The following is a 24,264-nucleotide window of genomic DNA, read 5'->3' on the forward strand; positions in this document are numbered from 1 at the left end:
GGAGTCCCAATGGGGTGATGGACAAGTTGGGTCTGGCTTTGACCAGAGATTGTTGAGGTGGCTTCTCATCAAATGCTCCACAGCCCAAGGCCTGATGGAGCCGGAACTGAGGGAGTGGCGGGTCTTACTTGTCCCACAGTGGGGCTTCAGGATCTCTAGCTTCAGGGCAGCAACCCCTTGGGTTGTGATCAGAGTTCAACAAGGGAAAATCATCCAGAAAAACACCTGAAACCCGTTTTACCAGCGCCATTAGTATATTTTAAGAAACTCGTCCCAGAGTGCTCGTCTGTCTCGCACCCGGGTCGCTGGGTCTCGCTCGCCTCCGACAGTCTCCAGTCATCCGCCCCTGCCTGCCGGCTGTGCAGCCCGCCGTCCCCCCCGCGCGATGGAGCCTTGGGCGGAAGCGCAGAGCCGAGGGGAGGCGCCGGAAGCCGGAGGATGCGGAGGAGGACAAGCGCCGCCCCGACCGCAGGCCTGAGAGCTTTACCACTCCCGAAACCCATAAGCCCCATTCTAGATGCTCAGACTGGGCAAGTGCAGTTGAAGAAGACGAAATGAGGACCAGAGTTAACAAAGAAATTGCAAGGTATAAAAGAAAACTTCTCATAAATGACTTTGGAAGAGACAAAACCTTCACCGGGAAGTTCTGATTCAAAAGAGTCTACGTGTGTAGTGCCTGCCGATGTGGAGACAGATGAAAGTGTCCTCATGAGAAGACAGAAGCAGATCAACTGTGGGAAGAACACTATTGCCTATGATTGCTATATTAAAGAAGTCCCCAGACACCTTCGACAACCTGGCATCCATCCCAAGACCCCCAACAAATTTAAGAAGTACAGTCGGCGGTCCTGGGACCAGCAGATCAAGCTCTGGAAGGTGGCGCTGCATTTTTGGGACCCTCCAGCTGAAGAAGGATGTGATTTGCAAGAACTGCACCCTGTGGACCTGGGGGAAATGGAAACAGAATCCACAGAAAGCAGCTCCGAGTCCCGGGCGAGCTTACAGGATAACTCTGATGTGTACTCTGGCACACCCACAAAAGTTAGACATGTGGACTGCCGAGTGGAAGATGAATTTGATTTGGAAGTTTGTTTGACTGAACCCCTGAGAGACTTCTCAGCCATGAGCTAACTGGCACCCGGTGGCCACCGAGAGAAACAGTTGCCTCCACCCGGTCCCAGGAAGGCCAGCGAGGCACGCATGCAGTATGCCCTTCCACTTGGATGGTGTCCCTGTTAATAATTCACTTATCTCATGATGAGTTACTCTTGCCTTATTTGTACAGTGTGATCTGCATGTTTTAAATTATAAGTTTACCTTAATCTGAGAAAGATTAAACGTGAAACAATCTTAAACAAACTAAGTTGGTTAATGCCCACTGAGCTCCATTCTCCAAATTGCACTGCCCAGTGTGCTTTAGCTGTCAGTTCCTGTTGTCAGGTAGGTTGTGATCTGACCTTGGATTCATGGGACCAATGGCAAGTTAGCTTTCTCTGCAAGTATCTGACAGGATTCTCAGGCAGATGCCTTGGGTAACTTTTTGGAAACTTTCTGGTCTTTTGTCAGTATGTCAAACAAAGTTTTGTTTCCCATACAGAACTCTGAAAGTCAAAGATGTTAAACTGGATTTTTAATGGGTTTTATATAAGTTATACAGTTTTAATTTGGTACTTGTAAATAGCCCTAGTTAGGATCTTAACCTATATAGTGCCCCGAGTGTTAAGGGAATGTGGATTTAGAAAGAACATTTTTTTACAGTCAGTCAATTTACCATGTAAAATTGCTGTAAATGATAACATGTACAGATTCTTTGTTCAGATATTCAATTGTAAACTTCAGACTGTTGTGTTTCTATTGCTTTTGTATGGAATGATATTGCAAAAATAAAAAGAAAGGATCCTCCTCAAAAAAAAAAAAGAAAAGAAAGAAACTCGTCCCAGTGCATGTGTGTGCCCACGTATGTGTGTGCATGTGGACCTGCAGGTGCCTCACCCTCGGCCCCAGTAGTTACCCTGGGCAGTCAGCAGGCAGTGAAAATTATCCGGGACCCAGTGCCATGGGACACCTTGTAAAACAATCTCAATTACCAGATAACCAATCTCCATGCAGTTCTGGGGAGAATGAAGGAAACCACAGGGACTGTGAGGAAATGATGGCTCAGAGCCAACTCCCGGCAGAGGCAGGGAGATACATGGCTGTTCTTTATCCTGGGAGCTCAGCGACGAGGCTGGGCCTAGCTCCTCTGCTGACAAGAGCCATCCTTTCCGGGGAGGCAGCAAGGGCATGATGGGGAGCGGAGATAAGCCGGTCCCTCAAGAGAGGCAGAGCGCGGTGTAATCTGCCTGGCCCCGCAGGTGGCTGCTACTGAGCAGACTCTGGGCTCTGCAGCGGAAGACCTGTGTCCCAGGAGGCCTTGCCCTGGGACCCTACTGCCTGCTGCTGTGGGGGTGACGGCAGCTCTCCAGGAGCACCTGACCAGGCATGATGACAGCCACTGGGCCGAGATCTGGTGGACACTTGGGGTTCACTGAGCCCTTTTCTGTGGGTCTCTCACAGCCTCCCCCTTGTCTGAGACGTCCGTGTGTGGCTCCAGTCACAGGCTGAGGGGTTAGCTGACTTGTTCAAGGCCACACAGACAGAGGGGCAGCGCTGCCAGGACCTGCTCGCTTCTAATTCCAAATGCAGTGCCTGTGGGGTTAAAAGTCATTTTCATTTTCAACACTTCCTCTTTTATTTAAAGTGGGGAGGAGAGTCACAATGGATTTTTTTTATAAATCTCATTTTCAATTTAAATCTCTTAAAATGTGAAAGGAGCCACAGCTGCCTCTCTTGCCATTGTCTTCTCTCCTGTTCTCTTTCCCCTTCCCCTCTCCTTCCCCTGTGAGTTTTTTTTTTTTTTGGTCCTGGGGATCGAACTCAGGTCCTTGCGCTTGTATAGCAGGCAGTGAAACCACTGAGCTAAATCCCCGGCTCCCCTCTGAATTTTTTCTGAGGCTCCCCCAGCTCCCCCTGCACCCAGCCTCAGCTGGCTGCCTGGGGTCACAGGAGGAGGAGAGGCCATAGGAGGGGGTCCATGGAGAGAAGGTCTGGGGGGTGAATGGTTCAATGTGCTTTGTGCAGTCCAACCGAGAGGAGGGAGAGAGAGAGAGAGAGAGAGAGAGAGAGAGAGAGAGAGAGAGAGAGAGAGAGAAGAAACTCCGGGAAAGGGGAGAGGGGGGCTGCAGGCCAGAGGGAAAAAGAGGAAGCTGAAAACCGCAGAGTGCAGATTCTGACAACTCAACCACAGCCTGGAAAGACAAGAGGGTGCAGATGCTGTACGTTCCCAGGGGGGCCTCCAAGATGAGCTCTCTAGAAACTGCAAAGTGCACCCACCTCTCATGACAGTGCCACACCTGGGGATGCAGGCACTACAGAATATTCTACTCAGCTATAATTCATTATAATCTCATTTCCCTTGTGGCTTTGACCCCCTCCCCTGTGGGCATTGGATGCCAAACCATTTCTCAAAGGTCCATAGAGGGACAAAAACTCCCCCTCCAACAGAAAGGAGACTTGTCCCTGACTGGAGTGAACTACCACACCAGTTCAGAGACCTTCCTCCCTGTAACAACCACATTTAGGCACTGAGCCCTGGCTTCCTGGGGGGCCTGAGCTCTTCTCACTGGCCCGTTCCCACCCTGAGGAGCTCATCCTGGCTAATAAATCTACACCTCTACTTCTACTTCTGTGTTCTGTTCAATCGTTTGTTTGGATTACGGAGAACCTGGGGCAGTCACCACCCTGGACAACAGCACCCATCGAAGCCATCCCAGTCGTCCCTGAGATCTGGTCAGCTTTAGGAGACAGCAGCCACAGAGGGAGTCTCCCACGGAAGTACACACTGCAGTGGCTCACCACCCTCGCTCTCACTTCCTCTGCACTAGGCTCACACAGTGGGTTGTCTCAGTTGAGACAGCAATTCTGTGACCGAGTGATGAGAGCTCCCATTAATGTCTCCAGACAGACACAGCTGCCCAAGGTCACAGGGCTGGTGGCAGAGAAACTGGCTCTTCTGACTGCTGACCCCGTGCTCCTCCTAAGCCAGCGTTCTGTGGTGTGGGCCAGGGTTCCAAACGTGGCCGGAGCCTTGGGAAGCCAGGACTGAGGCTGGAGGACTTGTGGCTTCCAGGTTCCTCCTGAAACCAGGGTCTGGCCCACCAGAGATAGAAATGCAAGCCAGAGGCCGCCTCATCTGCCTAGAGCAGCAGCTGTGGCTCACAATGGCTCCCCAGGTGGGGAAAAATGCCAACAATCAGGGAGCTGCCGCTGATTGGGAGATAATCTCCCTGAGAAATAACTAAGTACCAGTTGCTGCTGCAGCTGCAGGGCTGCATCTGGGCCCCAGTGCTGACGTGTGCTCCACATTGTCACTGGCTTGTTGGAAAAACAGATGTTATTGTCCTCTGTTCTTGTCCCTTTGTCCCTAATAGGCACTTAAGTGCAGAAGGAAAGAAAAATGGAGACAGAATCATGTGACCGACTATCTCAGGCTCTTTCTGGAAGTGGGAATTGGGAAGTGTGTGCGTCTGTAAGACTTGGGGTTTGGGACAGGGTGGGTGTAAGATGGGTGCAGGAAGGACCCTCCCCTGCCCGAGTGCCCCTGGGACAGCTCTGGGAGAAGCTGCCCTGTGTGCACTAGGCTGAGGGCGGCTTCAGATCGTCATCAGGATTGGACCCGGAGTGGATGTTCCAGGGAAGGGGTACTGGGGACCTCTGGCCTTCCGCCTGGACTCACAGAGTCTGGAGGATTGGAAGAGGTCAAGGGCATGCGTGGGTTCATTCATTCATTAAATAATTCATTCATTCACTAAGGTCAGTTGATACCTGACAGCAGCATGGTGGTTTGCAGGTGGAAACTTTTCCTGGAAAGGACAGTGCATCCTCCTGCATCAGGTCAGAATGGCTATGATTTAATGAGAGCTCAGAGGCCTGTCTGTCCCTAAATAGCTTTGCATCAACCTGCCTCAGTGCCTCAGATTCCACCATTAGTCAGCTTTTGAATGAAGGGATTATATTTCCCAAAGGGCCTTGCTAAAATACTAGTGCATGACTAAGGAAGGAGGTTTTCACAGAGGGAAAAAAACTGCCTGTCACCATGGGGAAGAGAGGGTCAGGATCTAAAAAGAATGCTGTGAAAGATGGAGATGTTTTGATGGGAGAAAGATGAGTGACACCTAGCCCATGGGCCACTGCCCTGAGAGGGGGCCCAGAGGGGCTGCAGGAGAGAATGAAGGACGTAGAGGGAGCTGTTCTTAGAGGGACCCGACCGGTCGCCCCTTCTGCCTTGAAACGGCAGGGTAAGCACAGGTGGCAAAGAACGAGGCCAGCCTTGCCGGTCCTGGCTGGAGTAGGGGGATGCATAGCTGAGTCTCAGGACTGTCCCCACAGGTACCTCCCTGCATAGCTCAGTGGGGCAGAGCGGGGAGCAGTGGCAGCCCCAGGCCCTCCTCCCTCACCCCACACCCTGTTTGAGCTGGGGGTTGATCGCAGGAGCGCTCAGAACGCTGATCAGGGGCTTCCCTAGGGCAGAAGGTTCCCTGGTCCACCTGGACAATTTTGATAAAAGACAAGAAGACCCAGTCACTGAGTGGGGGCAGAGGAGACGCTGTCCAGTCACCCCCTTTCCTTGAGGAGAAAATTAACTGGGGAGGAGCCCGCCAGGCAGAGATGCCCTTTATAACCCTTCACTGCTTAATATTCAGAACCTATTTCACCTTCACGTAGCAGAGTGCCTGAAAAAGTCACATCACAAAACACATTAGAATTCACCTTAAATGGTTTCCATAAAGACAATTATTATTAGCCGTGATAATTCTAGAGGGGATGTGTGGGCTTATGACTGTGGAGCCAGGAGGCTGGGGAGAAGAGGTGGGTTCCTGTGGCCTGCTCTCCTGCTCTGTGAAACACTGAGGGAGGGTCCATCTGGCGTCTCCTAAAGCCCCAGACCCTGTCCTCCCTGCATCCCCACCCACAATCCTGCCTTTGCACGAACACTATCCAACAACTTACTCCACACTCCTGAGTGACAAAGGCTTCCGTAAAAGCGTCATCTGGGAGAAAGTGCAAGGAAACTGGCCAGGAGCCTACACGTCTGGCTGAGCTCTGGGCAGCCCTTTCTTCCCTCCTCCACTCTCTGTCCCACCTGCCCACACCTGCTCCATGCTCGGGTCTGGTGACGCCAAAGAGGGCTCCGCGGAGCCGAGGGCTTTGGCTAAAGTGGACCCAAAGATTTAGGAGGGAGGAGCCTGGAGAAGCTGGAAGGCCACAACCTTTGCCCCTAGCAGGGACTCCTCCGACTGCCCTGTGCTGGATCGTGGCCTCCACCTGGGACCTGGGCTCCTCAAAGCACACTCCCCATGAGTACCGCACTGTGAAATTAATCTCTGGCGGCAGAGGAGAGGGCGGGGGGGACCCTCGTTGGGGAGCACGTGCAGGGGCTGTGGACAACAACTGAACAACCACAGTGTGCTTGAGAAGATTCACCGAGCGACACACTGGACCTGTGCACTCTGCTGGTGTTTGCGACACCAGAATGAAAAGTTCACCTCCGAGCCCTTCGTGAAGTGGAGAGCGTTCTCACTGCCACCGTATCATCGTCACTGAACGAGCTCCAGGAGGGCGGGCTGGCGCAGATGGGAGAAGTGGTGCATAATACACAGCTGCTTTCTGCCCGGACTTGGAGTAGCTGCGTTCCTCACAATGTACTCTTGTTCATGACAGATCCGCTTCTCTAAGTGTGCGTGCTCTCGCTAATATTAAAATTAATTGGCAATTTCTGAACGCGTATTACTCCCCTTTGGGGGTGAGATGGTCCTGAAGGATTCTGGGTGGTAAGGCAGCAAGACTGAGGCAGGACTGAGAACCTGACCCCAGGATAGTTACCATGGTACCCTGTTTGGAAAAGGCCCCCATCCCTGGGGCTCACCCCCTAGCCATGTTCCCTGGTCTTTTCATCCCGAAGTAGAGTCTCTTTTCCTGTCCCTTGAATCCAGACTGGGCTTTTGACTTATTGTGAGCAGCTGGATTCAGTGACTGCCTCGCCCTTTTGGGACTCCCGAGACCCTGCAGTGCCGTGGACTGTCTGCTCCACCCCACAAAGGATGAGAAGCCACGTGAGGCAGAGATGCCCACCCCGGCTGAGGTCCCTGGACAGCCCTGCCTTGGCCCGCACCAAGCACCGCATGCAGGTGAAGCTGGTTTGGGACCCTCCGCCTTCCCAGGCACCAAGTGAGCCACACTAGTGAGTCCCCAGATGGCCCACGCACAGGACCATGAGCAAATAAACATTTGCCAACCTAAGCCACCAAGTCTTGGCTGACAGAGTGCCAACACCCTTGCTCAAGCACCCCGGGCCAACGCTACATCCTGGCAGGCGAGGACAGTGCCCTCAGTGGCTCTGCCCGTTCTTCCTGTCCAGAAGCCTCTGAAGCAACTTTCTTCCCAAGATTTGTTTCTTTGCCTGTCCCCACCCATTTCCAGGGCTGACATGGCAGTGCCCATTGCTCTTTATTAGTTTAATATATGTTGAAGCCTCCAAATAGATGCTGGGGCCCGGGTCGAACAGATGAAATGTGACTAAGTTCTAGGGGATGATTGATAATGAGTAGGGACTGGAAAATCAATTGTGTTAATTCCTGGTCTGTCACCGGGACTGAGAATTAATGAGAAAATCTGTCTAACTTAATGGTATTTACACATTATACAGAGTGTGATAAAATTGTCTGCAGGTGCTCCCTGGCATTCCAATTACACAGGGCTGGCACAGCCCAGGGGCGGGCAGGTCTGCACTGTCCAGGACCCAGGCAGGGCACCTGCAGCCGCGCCGAGCTTCCTCCGTGGCCATACTATCTTCTGAGTGGGTCCCAGGGCTCCCTCGGATCTAACTTGCACGGCTGGGCCCTGCCAAGTGTGAGTGTCCCACTGGCAGAGTCTCAGGGCCTGCTTCCAAGATAACTACTCCCAGAGCCATCGGGGCAGTTGGACAATGACCAGGGAGGGCTCGATCTTAAGTGTCAGTGAGGTCTATGGTTGGGGACACAGATAATCCTCCTGACCCCAGGGCCCTTCCCCAGAGAAGCTCGGCACCAGTCTGGCCCCATAACTTACCCTCTTGCCCGGGACCCTTGAGAGGCTGCCTGGAAACTGCTGGAAGAGCCTACCTCAGGGTTTCGGGTTTGCTTCCTTAAAACTGCATGCTGGGGCTTGTCCTGACCAGGGCTACTCGGGAGGCGACATGGCAGCCAGCCTCAGATGGCCCCAGTCATGCCCAGCTCCTGAGGTTCACACCCTCCATGGCCTCTCCTACTGCATGGGTGCTTTGGGGAGCCAACGAGAGATCACAGAAATAACTGTGACTCCTGAGGTTAGGTCCTAAAATAATGGGGCAGCTCAGCCTTGTTTTCTCTGGGTGACCCCAATCGTGGGGAGGCCCACGTGGGGGAGCTAAGTAAGACCTCCCATCCATAGCCAGTGGTCCCAGATGACCAGGGCCCCCCAAGGGTCCCTGAGCTAAGCTGTGCCTGAGTTCCACAGACACAAGTAGGAATAGAGGTGTTAGTTGCTAGACTCAGGGGTAGTCTGTTATGCGGCAATAGTTAACTAATACAGGTCGGGGGGAGGGAGGTGGGCAGGGCCAGGGTGACCTCACCCTTCAGTGTGACTCATGGAAGACATCCATGTGTCTCCCTACAGTTCCGTCCTGGTTTCTATCCAAGTCCACTTCTTGCCCTTCCTCCTCTGCGCCTTGACTATGCTGTTCTCCCCCTCCCACTTCTTGATATGAACTCCTACTCAGCCCTTCTGGAACCCAGCTCAAACATGCCCTCCTCTGTGAAGGCTTTCCCAGTCTGTCCTGGGGAGTTTTGGTCACCTCCTTTGGCAACCTTGTGATCCTCTGTCTATTATTCCCTGGGGGCACCGAGGGGGGCCTGTGTGTGAGCTCTCCAGATTGGTCAGGAGTTTAGAACTTGAGATGCATTCGTCTGGTCTGCCCTTCTTACCTGAGCTCTAGTACCCAGAGGATCTTCCATGTGTGGGTGCCAAACGGATGAATAAAGGAATGAATGTGCTCACTGCCAGGGCAGCCTTGGGGAGGAAGAGAGGAACAGCGTGGGGCTTCCCAGTGGCTGGCGGACGGGGCTGTGGATCACTCTGTGCCGTCAGTTTCGTTCATTCTAGCACCACGAGGTGCTCCTCTCTCCATCGTCCCAGCTTCCCTGGGTCCGAGGCCATGGTGTCACCAGGAGGCCCCTGTACAGTGTGCTCCTGCTGCACCACTTTCCTGAAGCCTGCCCTCCCGTGCCCGCTGTTTCCTGTGCCTGACAAGCAGCCTTCTGGGATCCCTTCCCTGCATCCCAAGCCTGGAGGGCAGATGAGCAACCAGAAGACAAATCTGGCTTCTAAAATGAGTTTAAAGGTCTTTTCCCAGAGACCCAAGCTCATTTCTTCTTGCTGTGACTCCAAAATGCCACGGCAGCAATTCAGATTTCAAATGCCCCGAACAGAGTGGAGCCAAGTTCTCTACTGCACAGAATGAATTTGTTATGTGAGGATTCTCTGGCCTGAAGGATGGCTTAATGTCTGGATGTCTCCTGGCTTCCCAGCCTAGCCCAGAACTGAACAGGGCCTTGCTGGGCTCTTTTCTGATTATCACTTTTCTTTTCTTTTCTTTTGTTACCGGGGATCGAACTCGGGACCTTGCACTTGCGAAGCAGGCAACGGAACCACTGGGCTAAATCCCTGGCCCACTGGCCTGTTTTCTGAGCGGAAAGCTAAGAGGGCTGCAGGCACCTGAGATCAGACAGGTCTCCCACAGACTCCAGCCCTTTGGGTAGTACTCCTATTTCTTGAGTATTTTGCAGGCCCAGAGACATCAAGTCATTTATCTGAGGGTGCACAGCAGAAAGTGGCAGGGCTGAGTTTTGGGTTTTTTTTTTTCCCGGTACCAGGGATCAAACTCAGGACCTTGTGCTTGTGAGGCAGGCGCTGCACTGCTGAGCTAATCCCCAACCGACAGGGCTGAGATTTGCTTCCAGGTCTCTCTGACTTCAAAGCCCTGCCCTTGACCATTGGACCTGCTCAGGGGTAATGAGGCCCCCACCCCCAGTCCATCCGGGGGCCTTTTGGGATTCCAGCAGGATTGAGCCAGGAGTGGAAGGAAATGACTGCCTGGGCCAGAGGTTCCTGTGTCCCTGATCCCTCAGGCTGCTCCAGCTGGCAAAATCCAGTCTGAGATCCTGAGGCTCCCTCAGCCGAATCCTACTTCTGTCAGAGGCAGAGGGAAAGGGAGGTTTGTGGGTCGTGGCTGTGGGGCTTTATCTCTTGAAACTCTGCAGTGCGTGTGGAAACCTATGAACCAAAGGAGGAGCAAGAAAGATTAAAGAGAGAAAGGATCAAAATCTACAGGGCTCCTGCTCTGTTGAGCCTCTCACAGAAGCGACTCAGTGATCTCTCTATTAGCCCGGCAGCCTCTGGCTCTGGCGGCCAGAAGGTCTCAGTCCCACACCCCTTCAGCACCTGGAAACCACCATGGTCGAGGCACAGAGGAGGAAGGGCAGGCATGGTCTGGAAGGGACAAAATGCAGAATGGACCTCACTTAAATAGAAACCAGGGTGGAAGCGTAGGAAGACAGGTGGATGTCTTCCAGGAACACCACGCTGCAGGCTGAGGTCGCCTGGCCCTGCCCACCTTCCCGTTCCCCACTTGTATTAGTTAACTATTGCTTCGTAACAAATTACCCCCGAATCTAGCAGCTAAGAACATCGACACACATCTCTTCCTGCCAGTTTCAGTTGGTCAAGAACTTGGGAACAGCTTCGCCCTGAGGTTGGGATCTCCCAGAGAGAACAAGACTGAGTTACAGTTTCTTTCTTTTGGTACCGGGGATTGAACTCGGGTCCTTGCACTTTTGAGGCAGGCAGCGGAACCACTGAGCTAAATCCCCGGCCCTACAGTTTCTTCTGCACTGCTAGTTCTAAAGTCACTTTCAGTCCTGAAGATTGGCTGTTACTGCTCACAGCTTCCCCCACACTCCAATAATCACTGCTAATAGCTGGGCTAAGGGGGACCCTCAGGGCAGGGGCCAGAGTCTGTGGCCAGAGTTGCCAGCCCCTAGCCTAGAGGCTGCAACACCAGTGTCCCTGGGATCTTTTCTGCAGACTCATGGTGTGAGCAGCTTTAATGTGGGAAGGCAGTGAGGATCTGCCAAACTCTGCACCACCCCAGTGCACCCCTTTCACTGTCTCATCTTTCCATCTCCCAAGACAATGCTGCCAGCATCTGCCAGGGCTCTGGGAATAAGAGCCCACTTTCATGGAGAGCTCACTGTGTGTTAGGTTAGTACCCAGCACGATAAAACAACTAGCTCTTTATAGCCTCTTTAGGGGGAATCTCCCCATTTTACAGACGAGGAAACTGATACACAGCAATAGCTTGCTGATGCCATAAAGCTCTTAGATATCAGGGGGTTGAACCACAGTGATCCTCCTCCAAAGCCCAGGCTCCCAGCCTTATATTTATTGCTTCTCTGTTATGAAGCTAAATTCCCATTCTAAGAGGAAGCCACGCTCCTCGGATGAGGTTTGGGGTTCAGAGTACAGCAAGAAAGCGGCTAGACACCTGGAAGTCTTTCTGGGGGTACAGGTTAGGAATACAGCTTTGTCGTGAAAGAGCTCAGAAAATGGGGTTTCCCCAGGGTGCATTGATAGTGGCCAAAGGCCAAAGGGCTGTGGTCTTGTTTTTTTTTGGTACCGGGGATCGAACTTGGGACCTTGCGCTTTTGAAGCAGGCGGCAGAACCACAGAGCTAAATCCCTGGCCCTGGGCTGTGGTCTTTTAAAAAATGGTGTTAATACATACCTAACATGAAATTTACCATTTTCCCACTGTTAAGGGCCAGCCCCTCGCACGAAGGGCCTCCATTCACCTTGCTGCAGCTGTCACCTCCATCGTGTCCAGACTCCTCAGTGTGGGCTTTTCTGGAAGTGTCACCTGGCCCTGAGGACCCTTGCCAGGCCAGACTCCCTCCCTCTCTGAGTGTGGAGTGGCTGCCAGCAAGGGTGGGACTGAGAGAGAAGGGAGATGCGAGGCAGCAGCGCAAACATGCTCTTTTCCTCCTTGGAGGGGAGGTATTGAAATGATCCACCTTTGAGGTTTGCTCTCTGCTTCAAAGCCCCATAGCAGCTCTGCAGATGACGGGCTCTAATGATGGCATGAAAGGGAGTTTATCAATAGTACCTGGAGCTTGGGAACTCATAAACCTTTCATTAGTTTTACACCGATGGCGGCTCAAGTCTTAGGAAGTAGGTTTAGGATGGAAGACGGATGTCTCTATAAAGCATCATCTCTGGAAATTAGGGAAATGGAAGGAGCTGCTTTATAGGATTTCCCAGCAGCTGGCGAGGGTACTTTGCTTTCTTGCTCCCGTCTTGAGCTGATGCCAGGATCTGAGCCTCATGCCCTGGGATGGAGACTGCATGGAAGGCTCAGAGAGGGGCCTCCAAATGCTGACCCTTTCCTGCGGCATCTCCAAGCTGGGAGCTGTGGCCTGTCTTGTTAAATACAGAGGGAGCAGCAAACAGGTTTCAGGAAGATGTTTCTGTGAGAGAAAGAAACAGAAGCCAGAGCAGCAGCAGGAGTCCCAAAAGAGAAGAGCCTTTTGCTTGCTAATGAGAATAATATTAATAACAGCACTTAGTGCCTGCCACGTGGACATTAGCAGTATGGATTAGCCATTATTTGGAACATTTCTTATGTGCCACGTACTACATTAATGGTTTATCTTCATATTGTTCTTATTACTGCACTCCCATTTTAGAGATTAAAGAAAACAACAACTGAGATCGGAGAGGCTAGGATTTGCACTGCATAAAGTCCCAGCTCGAAAGCGATAGGGCTAGGACCTGGCTCCCCAGCACAGGAGCAGCCTCTTTCTGACTTGACCTCCATAGGTCACCTTCGCCTCTCTGTGTCTCAGTTTACTCATCTCTAAAGTATGGGCATGTTGGCGCACTCCTATAATCCTGAAGCAGGAGAACTGTGAGTTCAAGGCTAACCTGGACTGCATAGCAAGACTTGACTCAAAAAAAAGGAATCAGCTTCAGTCCTCTTTGTTCCCCAGGAAGGAAGCGCATGGCTTGGAGCTCTTAGGGAAAGGCCTGTCTCTGTCAAAGGCAGGATGATATCCATTTCTGGGCTTTCTCAGAGCCTCCGTGATGTCTCAGAGGCAGACATGGCAAATGTTGCTTGATCCCGTTTTGCAGACCCCTTGCCACCTCCTAGCCCTGCTTCTCAGTCACAGCTGTAAATGGTCCAGGCTGGCTGCCTATGGGTCCTGGCTGGCAAGGTGGAGTCCAAGGCCAACAGACAGCTCAGCTGGCTCACAGGGCTGCCGGGAGGCTGTCTCCGGGCTGGAGCTCAAGGTGCTCCTGTTCTGGGGGACAGGGACTAGCTCAAGTGGTTCCCTTCTGCTTTGCTCCCGGCCCAGTGCTCCTGCCTCATCCCCTTTCCCACAGCGTCCCCCATGGCTGCCCTAGAAGCCCAGCCAGACTAATTAGGAGGAGCTGCAGAGAAAGTCTGGGCTGGTGATCTGGTGGAGTCACCTCAGGACTCAGTGGGGTCGCCAGCACAGGCAGCTCCCTGACAAATCAAAGCCTTTTCAATTTCCTTCCTCTCCCTTTCTCTTGCCTCGGGAGGATAAGCCAGCCAGCCAGCAAGTGAGCCAGCAAGAAAGTGAGCAGCCAGAGGTGAGCCGGGCCACGCGCACCGAGCTGGCTCTGCTACAAGCCAGGCCCTCGAAAGCAGCGTCCCAAGAGCTCTTTTACTCAGGAATAATATGCGTGAGGACTTCTTTCCTCATTGCTAGGCTTGCAGCTGAAGTGTGTGGGGCTCTGCCCTGCTCTGGCAGGAGGAACACTCCACTCGAAGGCTTCAGCAAAGCCATGGAGGATTTAGGTTTATGGACTGCTGAGTGCCTACTGTGTGTGGCTCTGCCGCCCGTCTGTAGCAGCCTTTCTCACAACCTCCCAGCCTCAAGACCTTTTGTATGTGTATGGATTGAACCCGGGGCCTTTGCACTGAGCTACATCCCTGTTCCTTTTCAAACATTTTAAATTTTGAGACAGGCTCTCGTTAAGTTGCTAGATTTCCCAGGTTAGTCTCAAACTTGCAATCCTCCTGCCTTAGCCTCAGTGCTGGGATTACAGATGGGCATCACCACATCTAGTTAGGTTCAAGATTCTTGTTCCTGTCTTCCAGGGGAGGAAAAGACTTATTTTCTTTTGGTATCGGGGATGGAACTTGGGACCTTGTGCTTGCAAGGCAGGTGGCAGAACCACTGAGCTAAATCCCCAGCCCCAAGAAAAAGACTTTTTTCAGAGTCCCTGACTAGTAATAATGCTCCAAGCTGACATTATCACTGCATTTACTTGCCACATGCCAGCTAATCCTCAGCCATACACATAGGAACTCAATTTAACTCTCAATAACCCTATGAAGTAGATAGATACTGCTCATATCTCCATTTTACAGATGATGACACTGAGGCCCAGTGGAGTCAAGTAACTGTCCTGAGCCAGAGATTTCCATGACAAGCGACAAACACCTCGCTTCAGCAGCTTCAGCAGAAAAGAGACTTTCCTGACTTGCATGACAGGAGTCCTGGAATGCATCTAGGGATCAAATGATGTCACTGGGGCTCCGTCTCGCTTTGGGCCTTGCTCACCAGTAGCTTTCTCTTTTGTCCTCAAGGCAGGAAAAGTGGGGGCCACATCAGTTGTCACCTTGGCCTCCTGCTGAGACACCACATAGGGGCTGAAAAACATCAAATGCTCTGCTTGCCAAGTTCTGTGCCATGGTACATGACAGTGGTGACCCAGAGGGACACTTTTCATGTGCTAGGAGGAATCCCCCATTCCTAACACACAGAAGACACTGAACAGGAGAATGGTAATCCAGGTGCCTGAGGCCAGCCCCACACCAGGACCCATCCCAACACTTCCCAACTGCAGCGATATTCATCCTATAAGCCAGTGAGAATGTACAGAACCACTATAAACCCAGTAATGTCTGCAAAACTCCCTGTCCTCCTGCAGTTTACATTCCGTAAAGGCAGGATTGGCTTTGCTTGGGGCCCATGCTCATGCTTGAACCAATCATTATTGCCAGAGGAGTGAGTGTATACTGTGATTGGCTAGCAGGGCCAGGTGCCCACCCATTTGATTGACAGTCTCATCAGGACCAATTGGAATAGGGAAGGACTTGGCTGCAAAAATAACTGATGGATGGGATCCTAGGAAAATCATGATCCTCACTGTCCTTGGCCAGTAACTTTCCTACAGGCCTCAGGAGACCCATGGGCCCCAAAACTCTTCTAGGAGAGGAATTGGGAAGGGCTTGGCTGTTGGTTTATCACAGGTGGATCTCTCTCCTGTCCTCCAAGAGCAGGGTCAAATGTCAGGACCGTTTACCCAACATCAATGCAAGCATAACTTTAAGTTAGGAGAAGAAAAACAATGGGCCATGGAGGTGGCCTGGGGAAAACCACTCAGACAGCAGGGACAGTGGAGGCTCCTGGCCCCGTTGTGGATGCGGGGGGGGGTGGGGGGGGTGGGGGGGGTGAAAAACACCATTCAGTACTTGTTATGTGCTTTGTTTCCCTTAGGCTCCACAACAGCTAGGGATGTATTATTTTCCCGTTTGGTTGGGAAGAAACAGGCTCAGAGAGGCGAGGCAGCAGGAACTCAGGTATGCTGATTCCAAAGCCCCTGGATGGAGTCCACTGTGCCCTGAACCACAAAGGCACAGCCCTCCAGAGAGTGCGGGTCACCTGCCCAGTCAGGGGCTTCTCAGAGACTCCATTCCATCTCCCAGTCCCCGGCCACCCACACCTAGAGGACCTGCCCCTCCTCCTGCAGCCTCACTGTGCTGTTTCTGGTCCTGCTCACAGCCGGTGGGCAGCGGCTTCCAGTTTCCCAAGCTCTTGCTGTGTTTTCGCCTTCTAAGGATCAATATCATCCCCTTTCTGGGGCTGCCCGTTCCTCCCTGGGCATCACTGTCCATCCTGCATGAGGTCACGACTAAGAGGCTCTGCAGGGCCTGGCTGTCGCTAGAGGGAGCCCCCTGCGTGGCTATGTGCCTTTCTGGGCGCTCAGGGAAGGGGCAGGACTGGCCCTGGGACGCTTTGCTAAGAGGCTTCTGAAGACAGTTACCTGACAGGTTGACCCCACGTGGACACCTGGGACTCTCTGGTCTGTGAGCTCAGCAGGTCCCTGCAAGGGAGGCGGGCACATACTTCACCTCCCCTCCTCTGCTCACCTCCTCGGCCCAAGCCCAGCCGAGTGATCAGCAGAGCAGGGGTGACTCAGGCAGGGCAGCAGCTGGCTTCCCACTCCTCATGCAAGGATCCATTCAGGCAACAAAGATTTATTGAGCACCTACTTTGTACCAAACATTGAGCTAAGCCTTGGGGATACCATGGTAACCCCATAGGCCCTGCCCTCATGGTGCTTTCAGTCTTATGGGCAGAGAGATGTATGAACAAGCAATTCTAATGCTGTGTGTTAACATCTGGGTGCAAAAGAGGCCACCCTAACCTCTACCTGGGGTGGGGACAGGATGGCTTCCCAGGTAGATGACATCTAAGGTGAGACCTAAAGATCGGAAGAATAGCCAGGTGAAGCAAAAAGTGCTCCAGGTAGAGTTTGCACAAATGCTTAGAGGTAAGAGGACATTCATTCATTCAACAAATACTTTCCAGCCCCCACTGCCTGCCGGGGCCTGTGCTCCAGACCCTGGGGCTTTGACAGCTGAGATCCAGGCAGACAAAGCCCCTACCTCATGGCCCTCATGTGCTATTTGGGGAATCAAAGATGTCTGGAGGCCACAGGGAGACATGACAGGGCAGTGGCCTCTCCCTTGCTGGAGTACCCAGGCCTCCTCCTCCATCCTCCTCCTGCAGAGCCTGGCATAGCCCAAGCCTTCATGCCAGCCAGGTGTGGGGAGGTGACCCAGGCCATGAGGCGAGCTTGGGCCAATGTATTAATAGCCAGGCCAAAGGCCTGTGGGGCAGCTGTGTGAATTACAGTGACGAATGGGTTTAATTTACTTGGAGAGAGTATTTCATGTCACTCTGTAGTCACAGCCTGGCTCCAGGGTCTGCCCCTTCCCCTCCCCTCAGGTGCCACCCAAGCTCTTGAAACCTCTCTGCTGGTGGCCCGGCCCCTTTGAGCCCAGGCACCTTGCCAGCCCAGCCACACGTCTGCTTGGGTCCGACTGCTGCTCCCGGGGGCTGAAGGACCAGAGCTCTTACCAACCTTCACTGCTCGTGAGCTGTGGGGCTACAGCTGGTCAGGGCAGGTAGATCTTCCTGTCCCTGAGTCACCTCTGCAGACGGCACAGGGAGCCCCTGATCCCTAGTTCCCACCTCTAGCAGCCCTCACCTCTAGCCAAAGTCATTTTATGTGGTTACCTGCCTCATGGCCTCCTCCCGGCTCTCGAGGAGCAGGGACCTTCCCAGGGACTGTGTATGAATGAATGATTGAGTCTGATCCCCCATTCCCTGTGCTTTCATCCTTGTAACAAGATGTATTTGGCTCTTGTGCTTTCCTCCCCCAGATCTTGAGTGTTTCTCTTCTCTTTCCTCCCAGGCCATGTCACTTGGTGACAGGTGGCCCAGTGTCTTTATTCTGCAACCAGAGAAGTGCAAGGCCACCCGTCACAAGGCTGAGCAGGTGTTGAGGCCTGGCTGTTTGAGTCCACTGCTGTGTCACTGGAGCAAGGATATTGAGACCAGAGTGCTCCTGATCTGGTGGCCGAAGAAACCCGAGTCTTGACTTCTGCGGACGGCTGACGCCTCTGGCACGAGCCTTCTTTGACTCTGCCCTCGTTCTGGTTCTCCTGGGGGGCTGGGGTGGGGCAGAACTTCCTCAGGATCTTCTGGAGTCTACGCCCAGGGACACTGCCTCTGCACCCATCAGGGCTATGGGTGGGGGCAAGGCAGCAGCAGGGGCAGGGACAGCTCAGAAGTTTGTTCCACCTGTCAGGCCCAGCCTGAGACCCTCTCCAGGTACCCTGGTCTCTCCTGGCCCTGGGATCACCTCATTAGCCATGCCTGGCACTGGCCTTGGGGAAGGCATGGTGTTGGTTTTGGCACACATTGCCACGGTTGCTGGAGCAGGCAGCCCGTGGGCAGGATGCCCTTGGGAACGTTCCTCAACCCAGCTGAGTGTGCATGGTGCTGGGTGGAAAGCAGGTTTGGTTTTTTTGTTGTCTTTTTTGGGTGTGGGGGTGGACTGGGTTGTGTTTTTACTTGTTCTCCCTGCAGGGAACAAAAAGACTCCACCTATCAGTCCTTCGGCCCAATTAGGACGAGACAGAGATAATCAATGCAGCAAGAGGCACTGTGACCAGACAGGGAAGGGAGTGAGTTAGAGAACCAGGCTGACACCACAGGAGCAATGGCCCTGGCCTTGCCACTGGCTGTCTAGGATGAGACAGCTCACTTCTTGCTTAGCTTTGGTTCCTCCGCCTGTAACGTGGGAGCAGAAGGCGAAAAACTCTTCTGGTTCTGAGATACAACACCTATAATTCCTGCCTGGGGCACAACCTAGAATGGAGCAGAGTGGCCCTGGGCCCCCAGAGGATGCCCAGCACTTGCCAGAGGCATTGGGACCAGAGCTGGATGGAGCCTCAGGACCAGCAAGCTCCCCACCCTAGACCTGGGCCCTGCTGGGTCTCAGCAGGCAGGAGGCCAGATTGGTAATTGACTCCCTCCTGGGGGAGCAGGCAGCTTAATCAGTATGCAATGCTGGTGCAGAGTGCTTAAGAAAAACTTATTAATTTCCCCTCCACAAAGACTGAGAGTTCGACAGTAATCACAGGACCAAGTTGTAATAATAATAATTAAAAAAATCCCTTCATTGAAAATAGCAGTTGGGACTCTGGAGAGTTCAACAGGGAAAGATTGTATTAAGATAAAGGAGATTATAACAGAGTGGACATTAAAGGTTGTCATTGTCTGGTGAATCACATCAGGGGGCCCTGGACTGCCGTATCCCAGCAAGGGGCCAGGACCCAGGTCTGACCTTGTGTCCGCCAGCTGCACACTCTGCCTCCCTGTTGGAAATAGGTGGCTCTGGGGCAAACTTGGGAACCAGGGGTTCCTGCCATCCCAAACTGGCCTGAGAAGTGGGGAGAGGGTGGGACAGTGTACAGATTCTGGAGGATGGAGACCTCTGCTCTCAGCTAGATTCTTACAGACCAGACTGACAGTATTTGTAAAGTATTTGTCATAGCCAAGTGTGGTGGTGCACACCTGTAATGTCAGCACTTTGGGAGGCTGAGACAGGATGATTACAAATTTGAACCCAGTCTGGGCAACTTAGTGACTTATTGAGAACTTATCTCAAAAAGAACAAGGGCTGGGGATGTAGCTCAGTGTGACAGTCCTGGGTTCAATCCCCAGTACAGAAAGCAAGCAAGCAAGCATTTGCCTAGCTGAGGAAGGCTCAGGGGGCAGGTGGTGTTTCTAGGTCCCCTGAGCCCTTGGCATCTTTGAAGGGGCTGAGCCCCTGCCCTGCATCCTAGACACAGGCTGATTGGGAGCGGTGTCCCAGCTGTCACTGGGGAGTCCGAATCCTGGTGGAACAGCTCAGAGACTTGCAGTGAGGCATTGGCAAGATGAACCACACGTGCTCAGGGGCGGGTGCCCATCACCCATGGGTCTCTTGCCAAGCACTGGTTGCTGGGTGGGGTGCAGGGCAGAGCCAGCTGGTGGAGTCCCTCTTTTTGGCATCTTCACTTGAGCCACAAGACAGGTTGCACCGGCTCCGAGATGTGGTTGGATTTGAAAATCATACTGGCCCAGGACCGGAAGTGACAGGTTGTCAATGACTGGGAGAGAGAGTTAATAATGGGCATCCCCTGTCATTATGGAGGGGCAGTGTAGCATGGAGTGGAGAGGACAGACTCTTCGGGTCTGCTGTGTATTAGCTGTACCTCTCTGTGCCCCAATTTTCTTGTCTATGGAATGTGGTAAGAGTATCTGGCTCACGGGGATGTGATGAGGATCGAACACATTGTATGCATGAAGAGCTTTAAATAATACAGGCTCACTTTTGTGATGTCCTCTTTGCCCTTGCCTAAGGTCACAGTCAGTAGGTGGCCAAGCCCCATCAGGGGGCTGCTCCCACCCGTCCCTGCTTCCTGTAGCCTATTCCTCCAGCAGCGCCAGATGGTAGCCAAGGGCTTGGCTTCAAGTGGGAGAGCTTGAGGTTCAAATCCTGCTTCATCCTGGGTGTGTGACTCTACTTCCCACACTCTGGGCTTCCTACCTATGAGATAGACAGTCCCTTGTCCATGAGTGACTCAGCCAGGATAGCCAGGACAGCAGCATCCCCCAGGGGCTCTGCTCCCAGCCCTTGCCTGTGTCAAGGAAGCCTCAAGGGACTCAGCTCCTGGCCCGGGCCCTCCCCTGGCATCTGGCCCTGTGCAGCTGCAAGCGCATCTCTGGAGTCACCTAGTTCAGTCTGAGCAGAGATTAATGTGGGGCCGGTGAAGTCTCAAAGGCCGTGGTTTCACCAGTTAATATGCACATTTAAGGAATGATGGTGAAAACATTTAAAAGACTGCTAATTTCAGCAGCAGAGACAAATTCTGAGCAGCAGAACTCACAGGGAAGGGCGCATGGGGATGGGGGTGCCAGGTACCCTGGCTCAGAGGTCGGCTCCCCAGGGAGGGTGAACAGGGTTCTCCCAGGTGCTGTGTGCCCCCCAGGAAGACCCAAAGTAGAAACTGGTAAGAAGGGGAGACTGGGCTTAGTTTGGGGGTCAGCTGGGCTGGAATCTTCTGGAAGAGAGGTCCTTGTTGGCACTGTGCAGAGTAGATAGCAGAGGGGATGCAGTTCTGGGGGCTTCAAGGAAGGGGTACGGCTCGAATTTAATAGTGGGTGGGAGGGAGGGGGTGGGACCTGGGGACTTTGCACCTACTTTTTTTTTTTGGTACCAGGGATTGAACTCCGGACCTTGAGCTTGGGAGGCAAGTGGTAGAACCACTGAGCTAAATCCCTGGCCCTGCACCTACTTTTCAGGAGATGAAGATGCCTGTCACCAAGCGGGTGGGATGGGGTGCCCCATATGTGAACTGAGATCCCAGGCTCTTCCAACCAGTGTCCAGGCTCCATCAAGGACCTGAAGAGGAAGGAGGGCAGGGACAGCAGCCTGACCTTCCCTAGTGACTTCTGGAACCTCTGTTTGGGAAAGGTGGATTCACTGCTCCCACATACTGCAAAATGACACCCAGCAATCGGCCGGTGGTGCGGTCGGGGGCAGATGTGTGCTCACCTTGAGCACTTCGCCTCCCCACCCTCCTGCCCATGATCTCATCCCTTGGCACCAGGAAGTGTGTCACCCAGCTTCTTTCAGGGCTCCCCGAGCTCTCGACCCCAGCCTTCCCATCCTCCTATCCAGCCACAAGTGGGGGAGCTTGTCCCCAGTGGGCGTGTCCCTCCCATCTCCCCAAAAGGCCTCAGAGCTGAGGAGTCCGTGTGAAGCCAGCCAAGATGAAAGGCCTTTCCAAGTGCCCAGTGTGGTTATTAATAATGTCTCTCGGCTCTGAATGCCTCTTTAATTCCTCTGCTTAAACCACTCTGGAATCCATAACACTTGCCCCTTAGCCTGTGGTTATTCCACTCCCTTAATGGCCTTTTATGGAGGGACCTTATTGAAAGCTTCTCCCCAGCCTGAGTAAATCATGTCTTCTGGGTCACCCTTGCCTGCAGTTTTATTAACTTCTTGCAAGAAAGTCGGATGGACCAGAGGGAGGCCAGTGTTTCCTCTGTGTTCTGTCCTGGCTGGACCCAGCACTGTCCTTTAGCTGTCTGTGGTCACAGAGAAGGAGGTGGCTGAGCACCTTGGAAATCAAGAGTGGTTAGGTTGTCCCAACCCAATGCCTCTCCTTTCTGCACCTTCATGTATGGATCCTTGGAGGAGGAAAGGGGCAGGGAGCCCAGGTATTCGGTGCTGGACCCAGGGAAGCAGGGGTTGGGAGGCACATAGGTTCTTGGCACATAGGGTTACCTGGTGCATCAGGTGCATTAATTATCTGGTGCATCAATTGGCTGGTATACCAGTTATCTGGCACATAAGTTAACTGGAGCATTAGTTACTCAGTGCATTAGCTGTCTGGTGCATCAGTTACCTGGTGCATTGCTGCCCAGGGTACTGGTAACTAACAGTAAGCAAGGGTGTTCAGCTTTGGGATGGGGCTTGAGGGTCTAGGAGAGGAGCAGGAAGGGGAGAGGACGGAAGTGGGGCTGAGGCCTGCATGTCCAGGGAGGGGGAGGGGGCATCTTAAGGGGTCCTGGACCCATCTCTGCTGTTGGCTCACTGGGCCTGGAGTGTGGAGTCCCACAGAGGATGACATCAGACCGACATCTAGTGCCCCTTCCCCAGCTCTGAACTCTGAAAGGCGTCAGCCTCTCTCTCCTGGTTAGAGGAGCTCAGGAGCTCTGCAGGGTCATGGTCCCTCTTTGTGACCATAGCAAAGGGCAGCGGGGAGGAGCAAGAGTGGGAACAGGGCTGGATCCACACCCCATCGCCATGTGTCTTCTTCCACCTCTCTCCAGGAAGGATCTCAAAGGCGTCTCCAGCCCCTGGACGGCCAGGAAGAGAGAGGGTCCCCCATGTGCAGCTGTGGGAGGAGCTGCCATCCCAGAGCCCCACTATCCAGGTCATGGAAAGAGGAACCCGAGAGCCCTTCTCTTGCCCCACTCTGGGAAGTAGACTGAGCAGCAGACCAGGAGTCCAGAGGTGGGCTCCTCCCAGCTCCCCTCAGTGGGCTGCAGCCCTGCCTCTGACTGTGGCCAGGAGAAAGCAGACAGCACTCTGGGAGGCTGAGGCAGGAGGATGCCAGTTAGAGCCCAGCCTGGACAAATCAGCCACTCAGTAAGACCCTGTCTCAATCAATCAGTCAATCAATCAATCTATAATTGATTAAAAGGCTGGGGACATAGCTCCGTGGGTAAGACCTGGGTTCAATCCCCAATGCCTAAAACAAAGTGGCTTCCCCTAATACCTCTGCCATCCTCCATACTTCCCCACACTGGACCCGAAGGTGGGTCTGATCCTCACCTCTTGCCCTGAGGCCCTATCAGTAGTGGGACCAGCTAGATACCAGGCTCTGCGCCAGGACTTTGCAGGTTCTGCCTCCCAGCACCCTATCTGAATCCGGCCACCCTCCCGGTTACTCTCTCCTGCTCTAAGCACTGACCATGATGTGGTATCCATTTGCTCATTGATCTGGCATCAGTCCTCTCTCAGACCAGGTAGATGGCCCTGACTTAAAATGGTTTGTCTTAGGGTTTTCGATGTTATGGTGAGGCAAAGCACAGCCATATCACTGTTAGGGATTTCACCTTCAGAGCAGTGTTCAACAAAGTACAAGACATTCCGCCTTTATTATAAAAAGGGCGTTGTGTTAGATGATTCTGCCCGGCTGCCAGCCAGTGTGTGTGTTCCCAGCATGCTTAAGGCAGGCTTGGCTAAGTGAGGATGTTTGGTAGCTTAGGCCTGTCTGTTGATCATTTCCAACTTAGAACATTTTCAGTTTGCAATGGGTTTATGGTGCTGTAACCCTATCCTAAGTTGAGGAGCACCTGTAAATTCCTCTTGTGTGCTACAGCCTCTCCAGTATCCAGTATAAGGCTTGGCACACAGTAGGTGTTTGTTAAACAATCAACAAATAAATCAGACAAATAGGCTTAGAGAAGTCAATCATTTCCTCAGGGTCACACAGTTTGTATCTAGTGGAGCTAGAGTTCACACCCAGGTGATCAGGTAGGGTCTGCTCCCCTGTGCTGCTAAGTGCTGCCTGGAGGTGCCAGGGGGCACTGGAGTCTCAAGCTGAACACCTGTACCAGTCACTTGTCCATTGCTGGGACAAAATACCTGACCTATACAACCTAAAGGAGAAAAGGTTTTAGTCTAGGGTTGGCTGGCTCCAAGGCACAAACATGGCAGAAGGGCATGGTGAAAGGAAAGCTATTCACCTCGTGGAAGCCAGAAAGCAGAGAGACAGTGAGAAAGAGCCAGAGAGTGAGGAAGGGGCTGGGGACAGGAATACACCCCTTGGGTTACACCTCCTGTGACCCACTTCCTCCAACATGGCCCCACTTCCTCCAACATGGCCCCACTTCCTCCAACATGGCCTCACTTCCTCCTAACAGCATGTTCA

At 53.1% G+C, this 24,264-nt stretch overlaps 1 pseudogene; it reads left to right on the plus strand.

Moving 5' to 3' along the window:
* The first annotated feature begins 473 nt into the window (after window positions 1-473).
* On the plus strand, window positions 474-15,606 carry LOC147827386 (histone RNA hairpin-binding protein pseudogene; annotated as a pseudogene).
* Window positions 15,607-24,264: the final 8,658 nt, after the last annotated feature.

The sequence above is a fragment of the Heterocephalus glaber genome, unplaced genomic scaffold (genome assembly GCF_053883595.1).
Source record: "Heterocephalus glaber isolate CG9 unplaced genomic scaffold, H.glaber_assembly_v1.0 deba00001447, whole genome shotgun sequence".
In the NCBI taxonomy this organism is placed as follows: Eukaryota; Metazoa; Chordata; class Mammalia; order Rodentia; family Bathyergidae; genus Heterocephalus; species Heterocephalus glaber.